We start from the raw sequence: 6,757 nt of genomic DNA on the forward strand, positions 1-6,757 counted from the left end.
GGAAGCCTTCCTAATCTTTATTCACACAAAGGGCAATGGGAATCTGGAAATCTCCTTTCCCCTCCCCCCCCTCCCCAACCTAAAAAGCTGTTGAGGTTGAGGGTCAATCACTGAGATTAATAGAATTTTACTGGGTAAGATTATTAAAGGTTACAGAACCAAGGTGGGTAGATGAGGGTATGGGACCCAGAGGAGCCGAGGGCCCAGGGGTAGCACGGACCAGCCCACACTGCGATATGTGTGTGCGCACTAGGTCCGTGCAGCAGAGCTGGTCTCCAGTCGTCTTGGTTAATCCTTGCCACTGGATAAAGGCCTAGCTCTGTCAAGCCCGTTTGGTGGCTGGTCCACGCACAGGCATCTTCCACCCTTCAATTGGAGTTCAGGACTGGAACATCAGGGCCTTCATTGAAACACCTGTGAACTCGTGGAAGCAAGTCATCCTCATTCGAGGGACCACCCATGATGATGATCCCTCCTTAAATAAAGAGACCAGAACTGTACACAGTACTCCAGGCGTGGCCTCACCAATGCCCTGTACAGTTGTAGCAGGACTTCCCTACTTTTATACTCTTATCCCCCTTGCAATAAATGCCAACATTCCATTTGCCTTCCTCATTACTTGCTGTACCTGCATACTCACTTTTTGCGTTTCATGTACGAGAACCCCCAGATCCTGCATTCTGTAGTCTCTCACCATTTAAATAAAATGTTGCTTTTCTATTGTTCTTACCAAAGTGGATAACCTCACATTTTCCCACATTATACTCCATCTGCCAAATATTTGCCCACTCACTTAGCCTGTCTGTATCACTATACAGATTCTTTGTGTCCCCCTCACAACTTGCTTTCCCACCCAGCTTTGCATCATCCGCAAATTTGGCTACATTACACTCGGTCTCTTCATCCAAATCATATATATAGAATGTAAATAGTTGAGGCCCCAGCACTGCTCAAAAAACCAGCCCTCGACCCCTCCCTCCTTGTAAACTATTACCCCATCTATAACCTCCCTTTCCTCCCCAGAGTCTTTGAACGTGTCGTCGCCTCCCAAATCCGTTCCCATCTTTCCTGCAACTCACGCACAAAGTCTTGTGGCTCGAGAGAGTTAAACGGGGCAGTCCCGAATGTTTCCCTGTTTCGGGTGGAGCTGCAGGGTCAGCTAAAGAGCTCCAGTACTGCAGTGGAACAGCTGCAGTGCTGCTTCAGTGCCACCAGGTGTCACCGTCACGGGCGCTGAATGACCAATTAGAGATGGGGACCATGAGGCAGGAAGTCACCAATCTCATTGACACCCTTAGGTTTGCTTTCCCTTCTAATCATTGGCCTTTGCTGAATCACTGCCCAGGGCAAGTGGTGCGGCAGGAATGAGCACTGACATAGAAACATAGAAACATAGAAAGTAGGTGCAGGAGCAGGCCATTTGAGCCTGCACCATTCAATATGATCATGGCTGATCATGCTTTCTCTCCATACCCCTTGATTCCTTTAGCCATAAGGGCCACATCTAACTCCCTTTTGAATATATCTAACGAACTGGCCTCAACAACGTTCTGTGATAGAAAATTCCACAGGTTCACAATTCTCCGAGTGAAGAAGTTTCTCCTCATCTCGGACCTAAATGGCTTACCCCTTATCCTTAGACTGTGACCCCTGGTTCTGGACTTCCCCAACATCGGGAGCATTCTTCCTGCATCTAACCTGTCCAATCCCGTCAGAATTGTATATGTTTCTATGAGATCCCCTCTCATTCTTCTAAATTCCAGTGAATATAAGACGATGTCTCTTGGGATACCAGTTACCTCTTACCAGCCCCCTGCCAAAGTCTGCATGTGTGGCATGAAGGAGGCAAGGCCAGGCAGCCCATACAGCAGCATAAGATATTTGTTAGGTCGGGATATGGAGCAAAGGTGGTTTAATGTAGTTAAGGAACAGATCTGTCATGATCTGATTGAATGGCGGAACAGGCTTGAAGGGCTGAATGGCCACCTCCTGGTCCTAAGTGGGGTGGCCTACAGCAGGTCCACCTTGGGCCTTGATGCCCAACTCACTCAAAAACAACTTGCATTTATACAGCATCTTCAGCACAGTAAAGTGTCCCAAGGCGCTTCACAGGAGCCTTCTGAGACATTGAGACAGGTGATCAAAAGCTTAGTCAAAAAGGTAGGTTTTAAGGAGCGTCTTAAAGGAGGAGAGCGAGCTAGAGAGGTGGAGAGGTTTAGGGAGGGGATTTCAGAGCTCATGGCCCAGGCAGCTAAAAAGCATGGCCACCAATGGTGGGGTGAAGGAAGTGGAAGATGTGTAAGAGGGCAGAATTAGAGGAACACAGGGTTGAGATCTCAGAGGGTGTCGGGCTGGAGAAGGTTACAGAGATAGGGAGGGAGGGAGAGAGGTCCTGTTGGAACCTGGCAGCCTGCCTTTCCAAGAACAGTGTCGCCACACGCAGTGGCTTCAGTAAACCCCCAGTAAAATCACGAGCGCACGGTGGTACCAAGGGAAGCTCGGTGGTATGAAGGGGTTGGTACCGTGGGTTCACTGAAGCCGCTGTGTGTGTTGTCACTGTTCTTGGAAAGGCGTGGACATTGCAGTCTTGCTCTGACATCAATGGGAGCTTCGACATGGACTGCAGCAACTCGCCAAGGCTTCTTCGGCATCACCTCCCAAACCCGCGACCACTACCACCGAGGAGGGCAAGGGCAGCAGGCGCATGGGAACATCACACCTCCACATTCCCCTCCAAGTCACACACCATCCTGACTTGGAAATATATCGCTGTTCCTTCATCGTCGCTGGCTGAAAATCCTGGAACTCCCTCCCTAACAGCACTGTGGGAAAACCTTCACCACATGGACTGCAGTGGGTCAAGAAGGCGGCTCACCACCACCTTCTCAAGGACAATTAGGGATGGGCAATAAATACTGGCCTTGCCAGCGATGCCCACATCCTGAGAATGAAAATGCTTAAAGAAAATTCTCTGATGTAGACACTCCTGATCCCTGGCAAATGGGACAGATTCCCGACCCTCCCAACCCCATAATTTGGACACAGTTTGGCGGCGGGGGGTGTGGGGGGGTGTGGGGGGGTGGTGGAAAGCCATAAGTTCTTTCCCGGGACATTCAGTCGCCCTTTTCTCAGTTGCACCCCTGCGGATTGATGTGCTCTCGACTGTCCTGAACGGGATGCAAGGGTTTGGTCAGCCTTACGCTGCCACCTATTGGCCGTGCACTGGACTGGCAAGATAAAGACAGTAATAACTCGCCAGAAACCTTTAAGTAAAAATAAAGAAAATATTGCAGATGCTGGATGCCCGAAGACAGAAACAGAACCACGAAAGTTGCCAGATTATCGCAAACAAAAAAACAAATAATGGTTGACTAACATCCTTCGGCTAAGGATCCCTGATCTGTTCGGGGCCTTAGGGTTACCATCATCATCATAGGCAGTCCCTCGAGATCGAGGAAGACTTGCTTCCACTCTAAAAGTGAGTTCTCAGGTGACTGAACAGTCCAATACGGGAATTACAGTCTCTGTCATAGGTGGGACAGACAGTGGTTAAGGGAAAGGGTGGGTGGGGAGTCTGGTTTGCCGCATTGTCTCCTTCCGCTGCCTGCGCTTGATTTCTGCATGCTCTCAGCGATGAGACTCGAGGTGCTCAGCGCCCTCCCGGATGCTCTTCCTCCACTTAATATGGTCTTTGGCCAGGGACTCCCAGGTGCCGGTGGGGATGTTGCACTTTATCAGGGAGGCTTTGAGGGTATCCTTGAAATGTTTCCTCTGCCCACCTGGGGCTCGATTGCTCTGTAGGAGTTCCGAGTAGAGTGCTTGCTTTGGGAGTCTTGTGTCGGGCATGCAGACAATGTGGCCTGCCCAACGGAACTGATTGAGTGTGGTCAGTGCTTCGATGCTGGGGATGTTGGCTTGATCGAGAACACTGACGTTGGCGCGTCTATCCTCCCAGGGCATTTGCAGGATCTTGCGGAGACATCGTTGGTGGCATTTCTCCAGCGATTTGAGATGTCTACTCCATATGTATTTCTTCTTCATTATCAACCACACAGCCTATTTTAGTATCATCTGCAAACTCCTTAATCATACACCCAACATTTAAATCTAAATCATTGAGCTATACCACCTAACAGAGAAACTTTGAAAGGTTCTTTGTTTACAGCAGAGCTAAAAATCCAAGGTAAATTTCAAAGCACACTTGGCTGAACTGAAAGTCCAGATGACCGCACCCATGGGAATAATAGGGTGCTTGGGTGAGTTTCATCGAGAGCGAGAGACTTTTGGAGCATATGTGGAGCGGCTGGACATGTTTTCACTGCAAATGGCATCGTCCAAGCCCCCGAGGATGAAAACCGTAACCAGGTGGTGTTAGAAAGAAAACGGGCTATTTTCCTGACTGAAGCACACCCAGAGGTGTATGTAACCCTGAAAAATTAGCTTGTTCCCATCAAGCCAAAGATCACGCCACTGACGGAGATTCTAACCAAGTTAGAACAGCACTGCAGTCCTGAGCCCCTGGAAATTGCTGAAAGTTATCATTTTGAAATACGAGATCAGTTAAATGACGAGAGTACATTGTAGATTTAATAATATCCATTCACTGTCATTTCGGAAACATTCAGGATCGAGCAATGCGTGATTGCTTTGTTTGTGGGATGAAAAATGAAGCAATCAGAAGGATGTTGTTGACAACACCTAACTTGACTTTTGATTTAACTTATCAGACAGCTATGTTGATCGATCTGGCCAACCAGTACACCCGAGAATTTCGTATCATTTCCAATCATCAGACAACCGAGGTGAATCGCCTGCAGGTTAAAAGTAGATAGCCTCAGTAACTGGCCAGGGTAACAGTAAATTGAAGTTGTGCAATCGTGCTAAGGGTGGGAATAACAATATAACAATTCTAGAGCCCCCTGGATGTCTAAGGACTTACACGGATAAAAAAAAAGGAAGCTTATGTCATATATCGATGGCTAAATACTGTAGAATCTTTGGAGGAATATAAAACGTTCAGAGGTAAAATTAAAAAGGATATTAGGAATGCTAAGAGAGAGAATGAAAAATTATTGGCATGTTAAATTAAAATTAAGGAAAACCCAAAGATGTTCTATAAATATATTAAGAGCAAGAGGATAACGAAAGAAAGGGTGTGGAGGCGGAACATGTTGGTGTGGTTCTGAATGAATACTTTGCGTCTGTTTTCACAAAGGAAAGGGGCAATGCTGATACTGCTATCGAGGAGGAGTGTGAAATTCTGGATGAAATAAATATAGTGAGAGAGGAGGTATTAAGGGGTTTAGCAGCTTTGGAAGTAGATAAGTCCCCAGGCCCGGATGAAATGCATCCCAGGCTGTTGAGCGAAGCAAAAGAGGAAATAGCAGAGGTCTTGACTATCATTTTCCAGTCCTTTTTGGATTCAGGCATGGTGCCGGAGGATTGGAGGACTGCTAATGTTGTACCTTTGTTTAAAAATGGAGAAAGGGATAGTCCAAGTAATTACAGGCCTGTCAGCCTAACCTCAGTGGTGGGAAAATTCTTGGAAAAAATCTTGAAAGACAGGATAAATCTAGATTTAGAAAGGCAAGGATTAATTAGGGACAGTTGTTAAGGGAAGATCGTGTTTGACTAACCTGATTGAATTTTTCGAGGAGGTAACCAAGAGGGTTGATGAGGGTAGTGCATACGATGTAGTGTAAATGGACTTTAGCAAATGGTCATGAAGGTTAAAGCTCATGGGATCCAGGGCAAAGTGGCAAGTTGGATCCAAAATTGGCTTAGAGGTAGAAAGCAAAGGGTAATGGTTGATGGATGTTTTTGTGACTGTATGTTTCCAGTGGGGATCCGCAGAGCTCAGTACTGGCTCCTTTGCTTTTTGTGGTATACATCCATGATCTAGATTTGAATACAGGGGATATGATTAACAAGTTTGCAAATGACACTAAAATTGGCTGCGTGGTTGATAATGAAGAGGAAATTCATGGACTGCAGGAGGATATCAATCTACTGGCCAGGTGGGCAGAGCAGTGGCAAATGGAATTTAATTCAAAGAAGTGTGAGGTAATGCACTTGGGGAGGGCGAATAAGGAAAGGGTATACACATTAAATGGTAGGCCACTTAGAAATGTAGATGAACAAAGGGGTCTTGGAGTGCTGGTCCACAGATCCCTGAAAGAAGCAGGCCAGGAGGATAAGGTGGTTAAGAAGGCATACAGAATGCTTACCTTTATTGGCTGAGGCATAGAATACAAGAGCAGGGAAGTTATGGTTAAGTTGTATAATACTCTGGTTAGGCCACAGCTGGAATACTGCGTGCAGTTCTGGTTGCCTTATTATAGGAAGGACGTGATTGCACTAGAGAGGGTGCAGAGGAGATTTACTAGGATGCTGCCTGGAATGGAGAATCTTAGCAATGAGGACAGATTGGATAGGCTGTGTTTGTTCTCATTGGAACAGAGGAGGCTGAGCGGAGACCTCATTGAGGTGTATACAATTTTGAAGGGCCTTTATATAGTGGATAGTAATGGCCTATGTTCCTTGGTGGAGGAGTCAATTACGAGGGGGCATAGTTTTAAGGTGGTTGGTGGAAGATTGAGAGGAGATTTGAGGGGAAGCTTCTTCACGCAGAGGGTTGTTGGGGTCTGGAACTCACTGCCAGGAAGGGTGGTGGATGCAGAAACCCTCACCACATTTAAAGGATGGGCACTTGAAATGTCGTAACCTGCAGGGTTACGGACCTAGAGCTGGTAAGTGG

The sequence above is a fragment of the Pristiophorus japonicus genome, chromosome 7, assembly GCF_044704955.1.
Source record: "Pristiophorus japonicus isolate sPriJap1 chromosome 7, sPriJap1.hap1, whole genome shotgun sequence".
In the NCBI taxonomy this organism is placed as follows: Eukaryota; Metazoa; Chordata; class Chondrichthyes; family Pristiophoridae; genus Pristiophorus; species Pristiophorus japonicus.